General features: G+C 41.5%; 1 protein-coding gene and 1 long non-coding RNA gene across 17 annotated transcripts in view; one reads left to right on the plus strand and one right to left on the minus strand.

Annotated features, from left to right (window-relative positions):
- Positions 1–21,197, plus strand: part of LOC128096075 (uncharacterized) — a 30,599-nt gene extending 9,402 nt beyond the window's left edge. Inside the window, exons 2-6 of one of the 2 annotated variants that reach the window (XR_008213523.1) lie at positions 3,542–3,673; positions 9,194–9,346; positions 12,375–12,487; positions 15,988–16,076; positions 19,413–21,197. This is a non-coding gene — a long non-coding RNA (uncharacterized LOC128096075). Of the gene's footprint in view, positions 1–3,541; positions 3,674–9,193; positions 9,347–12,374; positions 16,077–19,412 lie in introns of both variants that reach the window. The other variant, XR_008213522.1, reaches the window with a different exon arrangement.
- The window catches only part of Fggy (FGGY carbohydrate kinase domain containing), a 420,639-nt gene that overhangs the window by 231,422 nt on the left and 167,101 nt on the right, over positions 1–22,116 (minus strand). The gene's annotated exons all lie outside the window — the stretch shown is intronic.

The following is a 22,116-nucleotide window of genomic DNA, read 5'->3' on the forward strand; positions in this document are numbered from 1 at the left end:
AAAAAGACCCTCTATTAGGCTTCTGCAGACAGTGGAAAGGAAAAGCAGAAGACAGGGACCATACTCCAGGTAAAGAGCATCTGCCCTCCAGTACAGAGGGAGGATTGGCCAAGTCAGCATTTAATCAAAATATTGGGGTCAAATCTATGAGTCCATGGGAATGTAACAAAGAAGACTCTGAAATAATGTGTAGCTGATTTTCTAAATTATCTTATTAAATGAAAAACATGGAGCTAAATATAGGGGTAAAAGCCTTAGAGATCAGGGAAATAGGGAAAGCCACCAACCTTACCTCTCCAGCTCTGCAGCTACCAAAAGGTGAGCTACTTCCTGTCTTACCCATGCTTTTATTGCCTTGCTGTTCTTCCCTCCCATTGGCTCTTAGCCCAGCTACCTCACTTCCTTGTCACTGACTGTCTGTACAGACCTCCAGGTCTCTATGGTTGGTACTGGGATTAAAGGCGTGTGTCACCACGCTTGGCTGTTCCCTAATGTGTCCTTGAATACACAGAGACCCTGCCTGCCAAGTGATCAGATTAAGGGTGTGTGCTACCACTGCCTGACTTCTATGTTTACTTAAAAATGGCTGGCCTCCCCCCCCACCCCGATCTCCAGGCATGCTTCATTTATTAACATACAAATAAAAAATATCACCACATTTTAGCACAAACAAAATATCACCAGAGTAATGCTGTAACTTCACAGCATTTAAACTATCTCTGGGGTTACCTGTGATGCGGGTGGCATATAAATTTTGGGGAAAATGGCCAGTAATAAGAACTGGAAAGTTCAAACTTTATAAATGAAACTAAATCTAATATATTCATTTTAAAAGTCTCACCCTTTGACAGAGGATGTGGGAAACCAAACAGATTTTAGGCAAAATGATGGAAGACAATGGTCTCAAAGCCCAGAAGAGTCATCAGCCACTCTGCCCATTTACCCAGGCCACAAGAAGGACTCCAGAGGAAGCACTGAATACAGCAACAATCAGCTCCAGACTCCACTGGGCTTTGGGGGTCCATCAGGCTAGAGGAGGGAGGAGAGAGAGAGAGAGAGAGAGAGAGAGAGAGAGAAGAAGAAGAAGAGAGAGAGAGGAAGGAGGAGGAGAAGGAGGAAGAAGAGGAGGAGGAGGAGAAGAGGATGACAAGGGGAGGGGAGGGGAAAGGAGCTAAGAGTCACTATTTGGGGTTGTACATCCTCTGGGAGGAACTCAAGGTTGGACACCCACAAGAGCAGTCAGCCAAGCCCTAGCATAACAGCAGAACTAACTTTTAAAAGGCAAATGTACAGAACATGAAGTTAGAGGCAGTAAGACTTCATTATAGACAATACAAACATAAAGGCCGGGCGGTGGTGGCGCACGCCTTTAATCCCAGCACTTGGGAGGCAGAGCCAGGCGGATCTCTGTGAGTTCGAGGCCAGCCTGGTCTCCAAAGCGAGTTCCAGGAAAGGCGCAAAGCTACACAGAGAAACCCTGTCTCGAAAAAACAAAAAAACAAAAAAAACAAAAAAAAAAAAAAAAGAATTAAAACAGAAAAATTCCTTCCCTTTAAATGTTCCTCTCACAAAGATAACTAGAAATAGAATATGAGAAAGTACCACACAATTCTCTTCCAAAATATTAGTGTTCTCCCAAAATATTAAGATATTCCTTATCAAGTCTACATAGAAGAGTTAATATGTTTATACAACCTTCAAGTCTGTGTTTTAAGCTCAACAGATGTCTTTCCTCATCAGCGAGTATCACATTTTCCTTTAGAAAATGTATCACATTGGTGCTATAAAGATGACTTGGTTGGTAAAGCGATTACTGGGCAATCATGAAGTAAGTTTGATCACCACCAGATTTTAAAGAAAGGACTAGCAGTGACAGTGTGCACATCTATAATCTCAGTGCTATGGAACAGAGAAAGGAAGAACCTCTGGGCTTGTTTGCCAGACAGTCTAGATTCTTGGTGAGCTCCAGATTCACGCTCAAAAAATAAGGCAGAGAGAGAATGAGAAGATATTTTTTACCTGTTACATGTCTATGTGCACATATATGTGCTCACACACTCATACAAAAACATGTACATAACACACAGGGGGAGGAGGGGAGGGAGGGAGGGAGGGAGGGAAAGAGAGAGCATATTTATCATACTCTAAGATTTGGATATGCCATATTATTTTACCATGTCTGAGAAATGGATATTTAACTTTTTTTCTGTCAAATTAAAAGCAAAAGCAATCCACTCAGAACAGACTTTATTCCAAAATACACTATAAGGGAGAAGGGGTAATCTGACCATGAGATCTCAAGGTTAGGTAAAGGGTCTCTCTTTTCACAGCGAGTACTAAGGTTTAGATCTTCAATGGTCTCCAAAGGCTCATATTCTTGGTCACCAGCCTCTGATGCTGTCTGAAGGTGTGGTAGAAGGAAGTTAGGTTTTCTAGGTATGGATGTAAAGGTAATAATGGCCCCTTCTGCTCTCTGTGTTCTATCACACACTTCCTACCACAATGTTTTATGTTGCCACTTAACCCAAAACCACAATCAAACAACTGTGCACTGACCTCTTTGAAACTGTGAGCCAGATTAAATCTCTCTTTCTTTGGCTTATCTTAGGTGTGTTTCCCTGGAGTAGAAAGCTGACCCTCACAGAAAGGAATAGACAGGCTAAGAGATGAGGGGAGAGAGTCGTGCAATGGGCTAGTGAGGATGATTCATACTAGTCAGCCTCCTATCAGGGAGGAACTGAGAAACTTGGTTGCGCACATGGTGTCTAGATATTTGATCAAACAATATTCTGAGTATTCCTGTGAGGTATTTTTGGGTGAGTCTTATGTTCACACCTGAGGTGTAAATGGGCCTTTTTCAATTAATCAGTGAAGACCTGAGGAGATTTACACTTCCCAGAAGAAGACATACTCCCTGCCTGGTGGTGGCCTTCCAACTGGTTAGCGTTTTTCAGGCCTCTGGACATGAAGCACTGTTCTTTCTGCGTCTCACTGGAGTCTGCTGACACTGTACGGGAGCTACAGGATGAGATCCCTGATCCCCAGGCCTTTCCATGTGGGCTGGCCCTAAACCGGCAACTCCAGGGACTTGCTAGCCTCCAGAATCGCATGGGATAATTCCTTATAGTAAGCCCCCCGTCACCCCTGCCACACACACCCACACCCCTGCTTCTGTTCTTTGAGAGCTCTGACTAGCACAGGGCTGTGAGCTGACTTAGGTTCAGATAAAGAATAGACAGAGTTCAGGGTGCAGGACAAGGACAAAATTTTATAGTTTGGATCATACACGCTTTATTCTAATTGATTTGTGACAATAATTATTTCAGTGAACCATTTCTAAGATAAAGAATGGGAATTTGGATGATCTTTCTGTCCTCCTCAGGGGTAAATAGGAGTCCCAAAGTGTCTTTTATAAGTCGGATGGGGGAACTGGACACCTTGTCTCTGGCTTCCTCAGGTCCAGGCATACATTCAGTGAACAGACATACATGAAGGGGAAACACTCATACACATAAACAAATGTTTTTTTTTTTTTTTAAAGGAATGAGCATGAAGCCTTTAAATCTGATACAGTGAGTAAAAGGAGAGAAGATAAATGAAGTCCAGGTTATTAAACCTTGGAGGCAGCTAATAGAAGCTCAACTCTTCATCTGGAGGAACAGCTTACAGCTTGGTAAGTAGTAAACCTGGGAACTGATGTGGTTTAGGGGTGGTGAGGATTCACACCATCCCACGGACTCCTAGAAGGTTTATTGAGAAAAGAGAAGGGGAAAGGTGCACACCTGGAGAGAAAGGGCAGGAAAGAGAAATAGGGACAGGTAGAGTTCACGTTTAAAGGGGGCTTAGCGCATGCGCAGAGAGACCACGTAGAGATGTAGCCCTTGCACAGAGACTACATAAGGAAGTAGCAGTCATAGGACCCGGGGCTGGCTAGCATACTTGCCTGAATGTTAGTAAGCGCATGTATGCAGGGAATGCTCTTAGTGGCTGCAGGTGAGGACCCTGTGCAGGCCAGCATAGTGCTAACAACTGATACCAGATGATTAAGCCCAAATACTATCCCAATGTATCTCTTTTCCTATTGGCTAACAAAAGTGTTTGGTGATAACCAAAACAAACCTCATGGGCAAAAGTGGAAGAAAGGAAGAGGGGCGGAAATCAGGAAGAGCAGAAACAGAGGGAAGCTGGGAGCATTAAACCTATTTTCCCCGAGCTCCTGTGTTCTCACTATTTTAGCCGCTCATTTTCCATCTGCTCTATTAGACCAGTGTTACAACAGCAAGTGCAACACCTCCATCCTTGCCATCCCTGAGAATCACTTGAAAACTTTAAGAAACATACCTGCTCAGGCTCCACCCTCAGCGACTGAAACAAAAACTCTGAGCTAGAGCCCCTATCACCAGCCTCCAGCTTGAAGTCCCCTGAGAGTTTTGGAGAACTCAAATCACTGGGCCTCAGCTCTGACTTCTCATCAGCAGTTATGAAGTGGGCTTCTAGTATCTGTACTTTTAAAAGATCCCACAAAATCTTAATGCATCCGCCAAAGCAAGCAAAAAATTCCCAGAAAATCCACTTCAGCAATTAGAACACTTGTTGGAATTGTATATGGAAGTGTGAGCTTTGCACCTGCAACTTCCATGTAAATAATGGCCTCGTCCCTGACCAACTGAGTGGCTTGAAGCTAGCAACTCTCCAGCCTCCTTCTCTTTATTTCTAAAATAGTTAATGGCATACTTTTTAGAAAACTGAAAATAACAGAAACCCTCTGGCACTGTGACTAGGGAGAGGTTCTTTCATGAGTCACCTAGTAACAGTGACACAAAGCTAAGCTTTGTGAAATTTATTGTCTTACGTGGCATAGGAAGGTGCACAAGAGGGGGCCAAAGAGTCTGTGACACTTTCTTCCCACACAGGACCTTTAGCTCCCACCCCTGGAGTCTCAGGAGCTCCTGGTCCCTGAGTTCTGCTGTGCATGAACATACCTTTTCACAGATAAATGTGAAGGCCTCTAATTATGCAAAAGTCAGATCTAAGTGAGTCTAAAAGAAAATGCAGGAAAAAGTGGGGTGTCAGTAGGAGAATACTATGAAACAATAAGAAGACAAAAAGAGCCATGCTGTGTCAGCAGAGCCATGAGTATTAGGAAGAACCAACTTTCAGGAAGGCAGGAGCCAATTGATACAGTAGAATCATACATGTGCGGCTCTGCCTGCTCTTCCTAGAGAGGGCTTCTAGGAGTGTGAAACAGTCAGAGGAGAGAGGTCCAGACAGATAGCTGAGCCATTGGAGCAGACCAGACAGAGGACCAGGCCTCCTGCACAGAACAATCAGCAGCTCCTAAAAACTTTCAACTTCAAGGGTCACACACTGCTTTCTGTCCTTTTTAAAAATGAGTAAGATGAAAGAGAGAGAGAGAGAGAGAGAGAGAGAGAGAGAGAGAGAGAGAGAGGACTTCAACCATTTCCCTTTCTCTTCCTGCTTGAAGCTTACAAACTCACTTGCCTAGGTTTGATAAATGGGCCTTGAGGTTCTCCGTGTCTGAGCTCAAGACTGTTTTTCCTCTGTGGATATCCTTCCTTGCTCCTTCACATGGCCATCTTCTCCACACCCACTAGGAGGCAATGTGGAGATCACTGCATCCAGCAAGGTTACCCAAATGCCCACCTGCCCCACACTCTCAGATATGTATAACCATATGAACATATGCCTGAATTTAGCACTTGTCAGGGCATTTTACATACTTGTTCAAAAACACATTTGTGCACTGATGGAAGGCAGCTCTTAATGTCAGCAAAACAGAAATACCAAGCTGAAAGAAGTCAGCTAGGTCTCAAGAGCACTATGCAGTTCTGAGACTTTAGTATGCTGGTATTCAATGACAGGCTAAGAAAACAAGGATAGGGATCTCCCAGTCGCCACTGTCTGACCATGGACATTTATTTTCCCCTAACTACTGGTTCTGAAGTGCACACTGACATACTGCTCTAACTACTGGTTCTGAAGTGCACACTGACATACTGCTCTATTGTAATGATGGCATCCGCCCTCCATTCTTCACCAGACTCTAATTTTCCTTGTGAGCAACAGTGTGTAAGCATGCATTTCTGGGGACTACAAAGGGAAAGTCAACTGGATGTTAAAAGTGGGATCATCATTTGTCTTCTGCAAAGCATCACAGTGGCTTCCGATTACATTCAGAGAACATTGGGTTCCTCCAGGGCTCACATGAACCTACATCCTTAAGTCTCTTACTCCACCCCATTTTTTCCCCTCTCTCATCACATTATGCTAAAGTGGTTCAAACATATCAGACTGATTCCCATTTCTTGTCCTTTATGTTTACCATAGCTTCTCTGAGGAACACTCTTGCTGATGTGTCCCATTGTTGAAACTATCTTCACAATGGAGTCTCAATGTAGAAGTGTCTTCCTTAGAAGACATGTTTCCACCCATGTTCCAGACAGCTTTATCCCCATCAGTATTGGCCACTGTTTGTTTATGTACATACTATCCAGGCTGCCCACCTCACACGGTGCAGCAATATAACCTCACTGCTTACCTGCAAGAATCCTGGAAGTCAGAGCTTACTGAATACTCATCGGCTACTAAAGAGTGAGTTTTCTAGGAGGCAGGAGGATGAGAGTCTAGGCTTCCTTCAGACTAGACCAAATCCTAGCTACCAGTGACTTCCTCTGTGATCAGGGTGTGATTTAACTTCAAACAGGTTCCATCTCTTTACCTACCAGATAAGAAGAGACTTACAGTTTAAGTAACAGATTGAATACAACTATTAGTCTCCGTTTCCTTAAAGAAGAGAGCCAAACACAATTAAAACAGAATTAATCACTTCCTTAAGAAAAACAGTGCTAAAATATACATAATATAAAGTTATCATCTTCACTGCTGATCCGGTCCAGTCGTATGAAGTACACTCACAGTTTGGCAAACCGCCACTTTCATCCATCTCCAGAACACATTTATCAGGCAAAACTGAAACTATGTCCATCGGATACTAACTTAGCACCTCAGTTTCCTCCTGTCCCACATCATCACCATTTTACTTTTTGTCTCTGTGAACTAGCCCATTCAAAACATATACTTTGGATCTCCTGACAGGCAGCTAATTATTGGGAGAGGGTTAGGAACTACAAGAGGCACAGCCTACTGGGAAGTCTTCAGGCCATTGGAAGCAGACCAATGAAAGGACTAGAGACTCCCAACCCCTTCTCTTCTGCTTTCCATCCACGAGGGAAGCGTCTTTCCTCCACCAAGTGCTCCCAAGTGCCTTGCATTGCCTGCCTTACCACAGGCCCACCACAGCGGTACAGCTGACCACGGGCTACAGCCTCACAAACTGGGAGACAAAAGAAACTTCTCTTCTTAAGATGACTATCTCACATATTTGTTACAGTGGGGGAAGACTGACTAACACAGCGAAGACAGTGGTTTTTTCGTGCTGTAGCCAAAGGCCACAGGCTGGGCAATTTACAAATAAAGAATGACAGCTTGTCTAACGCACAGCTGCAGAAGCTGTTCAGTTAAAAAATATGGTGTTGCAATCAAGAGGTACTCAAGAAGTATCAAAGGGCGAATGAGACACAGCAAGCATGTTAGCACGAGTCCCTTCTTAAGAGGTTTTAATGGCGCAGGTGTTGCTAGAGTTTTCCTGCCTGGCCCACAGTCAGGACAAATCTCTCTCACCCGCCAGTCCCAAGCCGCTCAAACCCGATCAAGTAAACACAAACACTTATATTGGTTTCAAACTGTATGGCCGTGGCAGGCTTCTTGCTAACTGTTCTTAGGCTTCTTGCTAACTGTTCTTACAGCTTAAATTAATCCATTTCTATTAATCTATACCTTGCCACGTGGCTTGTGGCTTACCGGTACTTTACATCTTCCTTGTCCTGATGGCGGCTCGCAGTGTCTCCCTGACCCAGCCTTCCACTTCTCAGCTCTATTCTCCTCCTTGTCCCGCCTATACTTCCTGCCTGGCCACGGCCAATCAGTGATTTATTCATTGACCAATCAGCAACACATTTGACATACAGACCATCCCACAGCACGCAGGGGCCACGGACCCTCATGACCTCATCAGAACCTCATTATTTCCCAAAGGTTCCATCTCCAAACACCACTCCCATACAAATTTGGGGACCACACTGGAAATTCACGAATTTGAGGAAAATACACTGAAACAACAGTAGTACTCCTTTTAGGTGGACTCATCTAGTATTTTTCCTTTTATGTCTGGCATATATCATCTTCCATAACGTTGCTTACTATAAAGTTTCACCCAAGTTATAGTATATTGCAGAACTCTTTGCTTTTGAAGGGTGAATAGTGCTTCATTGCATTTATATACCACTTTCTGTTGATCCATCTCCCATTGATGGATCCATGGACTGCTTTCAACTTTTGGCTATTATAAATGATACAATGAACATAGCTGGAAAAATACCTCTATGAGCTAGCTATGAGCCCCTGTTCTCACTTATCTGAGCATATACCTGGAGAAAAGATATTGGATCATGTGGCATTCTATTTTGCTCTCTTTGAGGAGCTGCCTCGCAGTTTCCATGACATCAGGACCATTTTATATTCCACTGGTATGGCACAAAGCTAATTTCCCTACTTCCACACCAGCACCTATTTTGGATTCTATTTTGTTTGACTTTTGATGGGAGCTATTTTAGTGGGTGTGAAGTCTAAGGGATATTGCTTCTAAAAAAGGAAACCTATCAAGCCAAACTTGTGAGACAAACTAATAGTAACAAGAACATTTGAAAGTTGAGGCAGCACAATGTAGAATGATGGTGATGGAAATTAACTAGTACTGAACAGCGGAATCCCATGTTGGTTGTGAGGAAAACTAAATGAAACTCGGTTTGCTGTGAAAAACTTAGGGTTTTGTGGTAATGAGGCAGCCAGAAGTAAGAGTAAAGACGGCCTGAAATCAGGAAGACAAGTTTGCTTAATAGAAAGGATAGGCTCAATAATGCCTTGAAACTTCTTGAACCTGGTTTCTCTTATCTGGCAAAAGTCTGCTGATTAATTACCTAAAAGGGGAGAAATGGAAGGATTCTGGATAGGGGATAGAAAGCATTGAGAGAAAGGAAGTTAAAATGGAGTGGAAGAATGAAGCCAAGTTTTCAAACTAAACTTACAACTACCAAGTCTCTTCCCTGTGCTATAGCAGTCAGGCTTATATCCCTGCCTCTGGACACTGGAAGACTGGAAGCTTTCTCTGGGACTCCAATGTAAAGAAGAGAACCAAAGATGCTGGTGGATTTCCTCACTCCTAAGACATCAAGATCAGCCACAGGAACAAAGGTCACCACCGTGCCAGGTACGTAGAGATATCCTCAGCAGCTGGCTAGTGCCCTGTTCTCAACACTTGACCATCTGGAGGGAACCAGATGCACAGAAGAAATCTAAATAATCACACAGGTTAAAAAGCTAACTGAAAGCTCAAGAAACAGAAAACAAGACTGATTATACAGAAAGGGAAAAAGTCTTAAGACATGCATTGCCATGAGTACCAGCTAATACCTCCCACAAATGAATGAACAACAGTTATGTCAAAATGACAGTGGGAAAGTGGAAGCTTTATAGTAACTGGCTTGCCAACGATTCTGAGCTTTTTAATATTATATTTAGCTTTGCCATTCTAAATATATCAACGATCCTTACAGTTGCAGAGCTTAGAAGGATAAGGCCCCAGAAAGTGACATGGCTGGTCTTTGACTCCAGAAATAGGAAGTGACTATTATAACTCCATAGCCTAGAAACAGACACAGGTAGATGATGAAGTTTGTAGTGGTGAATCCTGTGGCCCAATAGGAAAGAGAAAACCAAAACCTCCAATATTCACATTTTTTTGTACATGCCTCATACCTTTCTTACACACTATGGTCAGATCCTTAAACTACATTTCTATATGTGTCCAAAGTCTTCATACACTTTTATGTTTTTAAGAATACAAACAGCTCATGGAATAACATATATATAAATAATACGGGGAAAGGCTGAACTTTGCTAACAGTTAAAGAATAATTAAAATAAAAATTACATGCTGTTTCTATTGCTTTATAGTTTCTATAGTGCTACAGAGTACTGAGTGTACCTTTATGGAGAAAAATTTGACACTATACAACATCCTTAAAAACATTTATACCAAGCCAGGTGGTGGTGGCACATGCCTTTAATCCCAGCACTCGGGAGGCAGAGGTAGGTGGATCTCTGTGAGTTCGAGGCCAGCCTGGCCTACAAAGTGAATTCCAGGAAAGCTGCCAAAGCTATATAGAGAAACTCTGTCTCGGAAAAAAAAGAATCATACCTTTTTACTTAAGAAATCCATACCTGGAATTCACATTAATAGATCACATGAGGAGCTTGTGAGATGGCTCAGCAGTTAAGAGCACTTGTTGCTTTGCAGAGGACCTAGGTTCTTGTTGCCAATCATCCTGAACTCCAGTTCCAGGAGATCTGATGCCTTCCTCTGGCCATGCAGGTACCACACATGCTCACAGAGCACACACATTCACACATGCAAAACATTTATACATATAAAATAAAAATAAATCTTTCAAAAAACCACATGAACTACAGAAAAAGGTACATAAATAAATACCTTGAAAAACTTCAATTTTTACAGAAGTAATTACAAACAAAATTCAATAAAAAAACAAAGAAATATAAAACATACAAATAAAAATCCAGAAAAAAAAGATAAGTACAGGTATAATGTTGCTAATTAAATCATTACATTATACAACAAATTAAAAATTAGGAGTTTTATGACATGAATATATATATATATATATAATGTATTATATATCTATGTAGCACATCTTATATTTGAACATATATTAAAAAGAGACAGAAAGAAAATATACAAAAAATGTGGACATTTCTTGGGGGGGTGCTACATGAAATGCTTTTGTTTATATTTTCTATTCTCTAAGTATCTTATAATAAGTAAATACTATACTAATCAGAAATAAAAACTATTTTAAAGTGTATTTTTACCTGGGATTTCCATCACTAGCCATCAGTGTTTACAGACGATGAGGATGAGTAAAGAACCTCTATGCAATGATTTCATGTGTACTTGTCGAATAACATTTATATACTAGAGAGATAATTAAATGTGCTGTTTAACCTTCAGTCTTTAAAATGTCACAAAGCTGTCAGTCATGCTGGCACATGCCTTTAATCCAAGCACTCAGGAGACAGAAGAAGGTTGGATCTCTGTGAGACCAAGGCCAGCCTAGTCTGCACAGTGAGTTCTAGGACAGCCAGGACTACATAGAGACACTGTCTCAAAACAACAAGAAAAAAGGTGTTAGGACTAGTTGATGAGATTGTGTGCTATTAAATGAGGCTCATACAGATCATAATGGAAAAACGTAAACATGAAAATGTAGCAACATTACTTTAAAACTTCAGGCTACAAGACAGCATATAAAGTAGGGCTTTGACTTAGATAAACTGATATGGAAAATAAAGCAAAGTGAACTAAATGTGAGGATATTAGAGTGATGATAGTTTTTCTGCTTTAATCTATCTTCTGAATTTTCTTTGCCTGGTCTTATCTTTCAACTTTTAAAATTTATTTTAAAGTTTTATTTATCTAGAATCACCAAATAATGGGGGATAGAATGCCCCAGCTACATATCTTATTCCACCAAGGGAAATCTCCAATACTAGCAATGGGTTACATCTTGTTGAGTTGTTGGTCAAAGGGGTCACAATGGAAACCATCAAACATAAAAGGTTATTGCCAAAGTTATTGGTTGCTCTCCAGGAATTGATAAGGCCCTATTACTGAAGACAACACTTACACAACCCACTGAACATGGAAAAGTCAAGCTGGTGCCTCACTACAGGCTTAACCCCTATTGTCTAGCATTTGTGATACTGGAAGGTATTCTGCATGCTACCAGAGGTAAAAGGGAATCACCAACCCATATACAAACTCTGTCACCTAAAACAGAGACCTCTGAGATATTCTGGTGCAACAGTGGCACATGCTGTGGAAGTAACCAACCACTCTGGATTTAATGCCCACCCCATGGGACATAACCCATGCCTGACACTGCTCAGGTAGCCAAGAACCTGAGACTATATGCCATGGTCCTAGAGAAAAAACAAATGATATTGTTCTACTATCAACAAATGTAGCAACAAAATGACTCAAAGACATTCTGTTATACTCATAGGTCAGTGCCTCACTCAGTCATCATCAGAGAAGTTTCCTCTTGAAGTAGATGGGAACTAACACAGAGACCCACAACTGGACAATATGTAGCAAGTGAGAGACTTTAGAGCACTCAGTCCTAAATGAGGTGTCTTTATCAAACCCTTCCCCTAAGGGCTCATGGATCTGGAACTATGCAGAAGAGGAGGCAGGAAGATTTTAAGAGCCAGAGGAGATGAATGACTCCAAGGAAACAGTGTCTTCCAGACTCAACAGTGCTGTGGGATGGTCTGTATGTCAAATTGCTCTGATTGGTCAATAAATAAAACACTGATTGGTCAGTGGCTAGGCAGGAAGTATAGGCAGGACTAACAGAGAGGAGAAAAGAAAGAACAGGAAGGCAGAAGGAGTCACTGCCAGCCGCCACCAGGACAAGCAGCATGTGAAGATGCCAGTAAGCCATGAGCCACGTGGCAAGGTATAGATTTATAGAAATGGATTAATTTAAGATATAAGAACAGTTAGCAAGAAGCCTGCCATGGCCATACAGTTTGTAAGCAATATAAGTCTCTGTGTTTACTTGGTTGGGTCTGAGCAGCTGTGGGACTGGCGGGTGACAAAGATTTGTCCTGACTGTGGGCAAGGCAGGAAAACTCTAGCTACAAATGGCACCCAATGTGTTGGCAAGACTTTCCACCTAAAACCTGAGAAAAAGATTCTAAAACGAAGCTAAAAACAGTTCCTAGTTGTTTCTCTCAAGTTAGTGGCAGCCTGCATGTTAGAGCTGCTATGGCAGGTTCCTGGCATGTGCACTCGACTTGCAGTATGGCGGGAATGAGGCCTCTGCAAGTGGCACATTAAGTTGCGTGGTGGATTTAGCCTTTGCTAGTACAAAACAAAAAGAGGTTTCTGGGCTACATGCTGCTTTGATAGAAGCATAGACCCACTATTTCTGAGAGTTGATGGCTCCCAGAGCTGGCAAAAAAACAGTACCACCACCAATTTGGGAAGCTGAAGTGGGCGGAGCCAGCAGCCACAGCTCCATTTCAGTCTTAGAATGGTGCAGTTTAAAGCAATTGGCTCAAGGAAATACAAAAAATAAGCCACGTAAAGATGGCTACCACACAGAGAATCTGGATTATGTTCTCTTTGATATTTGTAACTGAAGAAAAACATTTGATTGCAAAAGCTGTTGAGTTATGCCAAAATGTATATTTTAAAGGGACCTTGACTTCAAAATTTGGATGTAAGGATATGTTACTTTGGAAAGGAGGCTCTGCTTTTGTTTCCACAGAAAGCCAGAGGCTATGGATTTGTTCCAGATTAAGATACATCAGGTTTGACCAACCAAGACCCCCTGAAAGGTCTCTGATGACACCAAGGCCCAGATGATCCAACATCCAGAACCATTTCAAGGCAACTGGCTCAGATGATACACCCTCACGGACTACTCCATAATCCTAAAATTTTCTTTGTGTCCCCATATGATACAGTGCCCCCCCAGCAGGAAGTAGTAAGAGAAGCTATGTCCAAATTCCCTTGCCCTATGGGCAAGGCAAGAAAACTCTAGCTACACAACAGGACTGATGCACATATGAACTCAGAGACTATGGCAGTATACAGGGCCTGCAGATTCAAGCCATACAGGGTCGCAGTGCTGAGGTGTGCAAGTCACACTGTCTCCTACCCCTCACCAAGAAGCTATCTGCAATGGATATTCACTGTCAAAGGAAAAATTAGTTTTCTCCAATGGAGTCTCACTGGGTATATTAACCAGAGAGTAGGCCCCATAGCAAGAAGTAGTTATCTGGCCAGCGCAAAAGGAAATCAGTGGTATTTTTGCACTCTTTGTCTCATATCGCTTTGTTTAGATACTTTTTTTTTGTCTTATTGGTCTTTTGCTTATATATTTTGGTTTCCATTTTTTTCGGGGGGGGAAATGTGTATGTGTGTGTGTTTCTTGGGTTTTGTTGTTTTTTTTCTGTTTTTTAAAGAGAGGAAGGGTATGGAGTTGGGTAGGTGCAGAAATGAGGGAGTCTGGGAGGAGCAAAGCATGATCAGAATATAGTTTTAAACTTTCTTCAATTAAAATCAGTTTATTATTATTGCTGTGTAGTATATTGCAGGAGTATGGGGCACACATATCAAATGGCATGCATGCAGAAATCAGAGAACAACTTTGTGGAATAAGTTCTCTGTTTCTACCTTTCTATGGTTCTTAAGATCAAACTTATAAGTCATCATGCCTACATAGAGCAAGGGCTTTAACCCTTAAGCCACCTCACGGGACCCTACTTTTGCAATTTTTTTGAAAAAAAAAAAGAAGTTTCTGCTGCTGCTGCAGATGCTGCTGCTGTTGCTGTAATAGAAACTGAAACAGAGAACAGGGCATGGAGATGAGTGCTGCTGGAAATGCAACTTTAATGAGGTGGCAATTAGCCAAGATGGTCCTAAGCTATCAAGTATCTGGATAATGATCAGTTATGGCTTGGGTATCATCTGTAAGGACCAGTGTAGGCAGGCTACATTTCCACCATGCTGCAAGATAAACCTTGGCAGGCAGCCATAGGAATCAAAGAGGTTTGGTAATGTCCTAAATGTAGCAGGCAAATGGAAAGCCACATTAGTGTTTGCATGGAAATGCCTGGGAAGACTGTATGTCAAACACTATTTAGGTGTTGGGACCCAGTAGGTCATAAGAGGGGACATAGCCCTTGTCCTAGTAGACTGAGTAATCTAAAAAGAAACATCAAATTCATACTTGCAATCAAAGAATGAAAAACAAAAATGTGATGAATAACAGGGTTTGAAGTAGAGCTGTAGTTTGCACATAGAAGCACCATCCTAAATCAGTGATACATGGCATTAAAGAAGTAAGGGAGGAGCGGCTGAGCAAAATGAATATGAGTAACATACATGATTTCACCATCCTTCAGGGAGCTCAGTCCTGGAATGAGATGCAAATCTCCTGTTAGCGTCAGTTTCAAATACATTCATTTTTTTTCCTCTTGCTACATATTCAAAATAGGTCCATGGTGTACAGTTTTTTGTGTGAGTGAATAGCCTCAAAGAGTGCTGTTTATACCATGGTCCATATTCATGACACCTCTTGGGTACATAACCTAGAAAGCTACAATAGGCCTAGATTATTTTCACTGAACCTAGACTCCAAAATAGGCTAGCCATTTAAAAAGTATGTACACACACACACACACACACACACACACACACACACACACACACACACGGGGGGCGGGGGGAGACATATATCATTTATGTCTATGTTAAAATGATTGCCTGTGCTGGATTTAATGGAGACAGCTTATCAGTTTCCACTGTTCCCAAGGATATTTTCAAGGGTAATTCTGGCTAGTGGAATTTTCATAATATGCACTGACCACAGAATCAAACCCCTGTGTCAATGGGGTTGGATGTGAGTGAGATATGGATGGCACTAGAGAGTCTACTCACTATGTACGGTTATTTTATTCACATGCAGAAAGATGAGAACTTGACTAGAAAGACAGGGGAGAGTGGCTAGCAGTGATGTCTGTGTGGGAGCTGAAGCATAGAAGCTTGCACTGTGGTTTATGAACAGATCCTTGGGCAGAGAAAGAGCAAGAGGGGAGAGCCTAATTTGCACACCAACTACACAAACTATCAGACCTTCAAGGCTCCTTTATTTACCAACTCAACCACCCTGAAACAACACCCAGTGTCTTCATTGGTCCTTCAGACCCCAAGTACCTCCTCTTTTGATTCACAACACTTATTTCTTGTGCTTACAGGGCAGCTGATCATGTATCATCATTACATTTCCAGAAGCTTTTGTTCGTTCCTAGCCAAATGTGCAGTACCATGCACTTTTCTGGACACGGTAACATAATTTTTCTCTATTTCCTCTCCCTGTTTCTTGCCTTTTGATAAGTGTCAGGTCCTGCCTCCCCAACCAATCTGTGACCTCCTTCTGGACAAGGGTATTATGAACACATGTGTGTGCTTAGCATGGAGCTAGGCACATGGTAACTAACAAGAATGTTGAGTGGGATCACAGCCTCTTTGAAGCAAAACCTCTGAGGCAGAAGTCACTCATGTACTTAGTGATAAAGCTTAGGGGTAAGTATGCATATGTACATGGTGAAAAGCTAGGGGTTAAGAGCATCTTCTTTTAAAATGTCAAGTTGCTTTCCAAGGCAACTGGCCAAAGTTAAAGAGCTAGACTGGACAGTGGTAGCACATGCACTTAATCCACTTGGGAGGCAGAGGCAGGTGGATCTCTGAGTTTGAGGCCAGTCTGGTCTACAAAGAGTTGCAGAACAGCCAGGGCTACACAGAGAAACCCTATCTTGATAAATAAATAAATAAATAAATAAATAAATAAATAAATAAATAAATAAATAAATGAATGAATGAATGAATGAATGAATGAATAAATAAATAAATAAATAAATAAATGCAGAGACAGAGAGAGTGCTAAACTGACTGGCTTCAACTCTTGACTTTGATGTGTAAATCTTGGCAACCGATGCAACTCTGTGCATCTGTTAGACAATCGGTAAAATGAGGATAATGGTGCCTTAGAAGACTGCCATGGAAGCTACATGAGCTGTGACGGCTCTAATCTTTCTGCGGTATAAGAGATAATTCAACAGTGGCAGCTCAACCTAATGTGCTACACTCATTTACTTGTTTTCCCCAAACCTGGTGAGTCACAATTTTTATTAATTAGTAAGATAAAATGCAGCTACAAATCCACCAAACTGTGCCTTAAAAAAGAAATAAACCATAGAAATAAATTTCTTCAAAGGAAGTCCAGACACAGAGAATTTAAGCGTACTATGGTGACTTCCAAGAACCTTAGCGTTTCATCTCCCCTGAGGTCTAACCATCGATCTCCTGACTCCAAGTAGATGGTGCATCTTCAACCACCTGACTCAGGACCATGGGAGGAAAGGAAGCAGTCACAGTCTTCGTTAGAAACCCTATGGGACCTGCCTGCTTAGATCTCACTGACCAAAACTTGCATGTGGAGGAAGATGGAGAATGCAGACCTTTAAAGCACCTTGCACTCAGCTAAAACTTTGAGTTTGGGTAGAAAAAGGGATGCCAGTGCAGCTTGCATGGGTATTCAGTATCTCCACACCACTGCCATAGTTGTGGTAAAGCTGGAAAGCTGATTTGAGTTCTGTTTGATTTTATCAAAGCTTTGGGGTCCATAACAAATCATAGAACATTTCCAAGCACATTTCCTCAGGATCTATACAGCTGTCTAACTTTAATCATTTTGAAAGCATAGCCCCCTGAAGGGAAATGTAGCTATATGGGTCTGATTCACTCTAAATTATTGGAAAATTGATTTTTTTTAAAAGGTGTTTGCTAGCCAAGACTTTTGAACCATTTTAAGGAGCTTGAAAAAAATAAAACCACCAACTCTTTGAAGAGTAGAAGAATGTTAGGCCAAGAAAAAAAATAGGCTGAGCCTCCATACCAACAGGTTCACAGGACACTTTGTACAGCTTTAGAAAATAAAGCCCCATACACCCATCACTATCATGGTAAATTTTGTTTGAAAACATGTTATTTACTTTATATGAGCCATGAGTTATCAAAAATTTGAGTTTTATTGCCAAAACTTTTAAAGTAATACAGATGGTAGAGACCTTTTGGTCCGGACATTACCTACCAATGCATTTTCTAATCACAAGGATGTATAATGAGACTCATTAAAAATCATATTTATGATGGAAAGTCCCTTTAACTAACATGGAACCACTGACTGCATCTATGTTTACTCTTGACAAGCTTACCAGATTCAGAGGTAGTGGATATCCTTAAGAAGGTATATCCCATTAGGCCTATGGAAAAAGGGAAGACAATGGTGCAGGTAGAACATTCTGGAAGGTAGAGCAGGAAAGGCATCCAGGAAAGAGTACTCAAGATACACTGAATTTGACTCTGCTTAGTGTGATGAGTCAGGAAACCAGGAAGCCAAGTGAGTCAGAGCATCCTATGAAAAATGCAAGGGCTGCAATGACTGGAGATGTATTTGCTAATAACAATCATGAGCTTTTCTAGGCAGGCAGGCCTGTCCTCCATCAAGTGACTCTGAGAAGCTGGTTCAATTGTCTATCCCCAGTTTTTACAGGTAAAGCAGAAATACTAATAATACCCACATCTCTGTTTGCTAGGGCATTAATCTGATAACTCATTAACTCATGTAAAATGTTGGACAGTGGTGACTAGACATAAGGAATACTCAAGAATCTTAAACTACTACAATTTCTAAGTGCATTCCCACAGATAAGTGTGGTTCCCACGGCAGCAGCAGCAGATGGAGACTACCACAGAAATACATCCTCATCAAGATGCAGGGAACAAAAAATCATGAGATGCTCAACCCCAACTGATACATCTACAATATAAACCCAACATGGAAGGCTCAAAGAACAGCACTTAAGAGGAGGCAAAAAAGAATATTTAAGAGCTAGAGGACCAGGATGCTTTCTGTGAGATAGTGTTTTCTACACATGACAGGGAAGCTGCACCCACGAAATCTCAAAAATACAGTCATCTAAATAAGACCTATAGCTGGGCGGTGGTGGTGCACACCTTTAATCCCAGCACTCAGGAGGCAGAGGCAGAGGCAGGTGGATCTCTGTGAGTTCGAGGCCAGCCTGGGCTACAGAGTGAGTTCCAGGACAGGCTCCAAAGCTACACAGAGAAAGCCTGTCTTGAAAAATTTTAAAAAAAAAAAGACCTGTATAATGACAACATTACTAGACATGCCAAAGTGGATGGAAGAACTCTCAAAGGGGCTCATTTCTACATGAAGAGCTCCTGGCAATCGATGGCTGCTGAGAGATGAAGAATCAGTCTTACATAGGGGCAAGCCCCTGATAGGTTACCTAATTCCAAGTGATAATCCCTAAACACAAGTACATTTGAGCAACACTAAAGGGATTCAGTAGTGTGGGGGTGTGTGGGGGTATGTGGGTGTGTTTGTATGTGTGCGCGTGTATGTAACGGTACAATAATAACTAAAAAAGAAGAGGTCAGGAGTGGTGGGCATGGAAGATGTTGGAGGAGAGGAAGGAGTAGACACAAAGTAAATACAAACTCTTGTATCAAATTCTTGACAAATTTTTGAATTAAATTTTTAAACAGCAGTGCTAGCCTTCTCACTATACTATTTCCTTCCATTTTCTTTTTATAGGAAACACTAAGAACCCTGCATCTTTCATTCTTTAAAAGAGCCAAATTGCTGGGGGCAAGAATCAGGATGGAAGTGACTATTTGAATTCATCTCCCTAGGACTTCTAATTTCATGGAAATTGGAATAATAGTGAGGAAATTGCTTTAGATGAGAGTGTCTGCTCCTGCTTTTGATTTAAACTAATCTTCACATGCTAAAAATGAAATGCAAATTTTAGGAAAGTCAAGGTTTCACTTAGAACAGAAAGGCCATCCTTAAACTTGACAAAGTTAAATGAAATGCTGCTTGATGACTCTAAACAGCAAAACACAAATCAGAAAGCAAAGAATAAAAGTCAAAACAAAACAATTCTGTAACTGAAGACCACAGTAGAAAATCAACCCATCTTAGATAAAATTCAAAGTTATCATCACAAGTCTCAGAGAAGAGGCATGTTTTCCTGAGTCTCCTTCAATGGTAACACTACAGATGATCACTTTCTCCACAGCCTATGAGCACTTCACAGACAGACCAAGTGTGCAACTACAGTGCAGATGCTGGAGATCTGCAATGCTCTCACATGCTACACCAACACATACTGACTAAAACAGCAAGAAAACTGATGCAGTAGGAATATTTTCATCAGCATCCATGTTGAGTTTCCCTGAACTGTCAAATCTGGCCAGACTAGATTTGTTGTAACATCATTCTCTGGAGTATTTTTGATCCCTTGATGCAGGGGACTGAGGAAGTGAGGTGTTTGCTACTGCTGCTGCTGCTGCTGTGGAGAACAGCTGGCAGGAATCTGAGAACTGGGCATCTCCAGATGTGCTTACAGGTGTTACCTGGGGACTTGTTAGAAACATCATTGCTCTGGTCCCATCCAGAACTCCTGATTCACAAGTTTTAAGCAGGAGAGGGGTAGCAAGGAGTTTTATGATGTATGTTCTCTGGGGAGTTCTTATATTGGCCCTAATTTGAGGACTGAAGAGAAAATCCAGTCCCTTCAGTTTATAGAGGAAAGTAGAGGTCCCCAAAGGAAACTTAGTTGTTTTCCCAGAATCATTTTTATACTTTTTAGTTAATTAAATATGCTAAATTTAGCACTTTTTGGCTTTGTGATGTTTCACCTTACTGAGCTTCAGTTTCTTTATCTGTAAGATGAGAAAAATAATACAGTTTCCTTGTACTTAAAATAAATGGATACTGTGTCTAATAGACATGTAATATGTGTGTATATATGTATATCAACTATATATTATTCATATGCAATAAAACTAGAATTCTCTGAGAAAATTAATTCTCTGAGAAACAGGTATGTATATAACCAGCACCTTAAATAAGCAAGGCTTTTTTGTAAAGCAAGAACTTGCTGGAAATGAGAGATGTTTCACATCTCTAATCCTGGTACTGGAGAAGCAAAGACAGGGAGATCACTACAAGTTCAAGATCAGCTAGGACTTGCATAGCAAGACTCTGTCTCAACCAGTCAAACCAATATGCTTGAGTATGGTAACGTTTGTCCATGATTCACATTTCTGTGCCTGTGGTGAGAAGTTTGGAGCACAGAGGCTACATCCTTCACTTAGACAAGTGCCTGACAAGCCTACAGGAAATTCTAACATCAAGATGTTTTGGAAAATGATTCCTGGGAGACCTAAACCATCAGAAGAGGACTCAGCTGGTGAGAAAGGGATCTCAGTAAACATGGCCATCAACAAAACACTTGTTTGGAGCTCTGTAATCCTTGGTGTATACCCCTAGGACCTACATTTTCTGAATAGTTTAGTGTATCTACAAGAGTAAACACCTTGTTCAGCATCTGGTTATGGAAGTCCATGTTTTTCCTGTAATTACACAGTGGGGTGGTGGTGGTATGGGGAAATAAATCAACCACCCTGGCCAATAAGTAGTCAGCAAAGGCCTGAGATAGAATATACATCAGGAAATAGGAGCCTATAAAACAGACTTTTTTCTATCAATCTTTATGATATTCTTCATGAAGCAGAACCCAGCACATGTGTTCCCATGGGAAAACATGTGTTTCTTCATATTCCCAAGGCTGAGATATAACTGGGCAGTAAACCCTTAGAAAGTCTCAGTATAACCAAGTGAGAAGGCTGTTCACTTCACTATCTTAGTCTGCTAGCTATATAAATTCGAAGTCAAAGGTGTTAACATTGTACACTAAGGAGTATAATTTGAACCAAGCCCATAGAAATATGTCCTGGGGAACCTATGGCCAGAGTCCACCATATGGATAGCTCATCAGACAGCAGCATCCTGAGGCCAACTGGCTGGCTGACTCCAAGAGTCTCCAATTTGCCCACCTAGTCCCAATCTTGCTCTCCCTTTCTTTAAATTCCATGATTCTCATTACATTTGGAGACTGCAAACTGACCTCTGAGAGCCTTGCATTTTCTCAGGTTTAACATGAGACAGTGGTATTTGTGGCTGTGAGAGATACGATGAGACAAGGTGTCAGAAGTGACCTCTTGAGAAGGAAAGCAGGTTCAGTTAACATGAAAATTTTTGGCCTTGCCTTTGTCCTTTTGCCAAAAGCATGGGTTCAACACTGGAAGCAAGAGCACAGAGCCACAAGGGAGACACTGTGTGAAGACAGGGGAGCTCAGGGAGTGGAGAGAACAGTGACTAGAGGACAATGGCGACACTGTGGCTGCCCCCCCCCCAAGCCTCCTAAGAGCAATGGAAAGACTTGAGAAAG

Source organism: Peromyscus californicus, unplaced genomic scaffold (genome assembly GCF_007827085.1).
Source record: "Peromyscus californicus insignis strain IS unplaced genomic scaffold, ASM782708v3 Scaffold_5__1_contigs__length_169319896, whole genome shotgun sequence".
NCBI classification, from domain to species: Eukaryota; Metazoa; Chordata; class Mammalia; order Rodentia; family Cricetidae; genus Peromyscus; species Peromyscus californicus.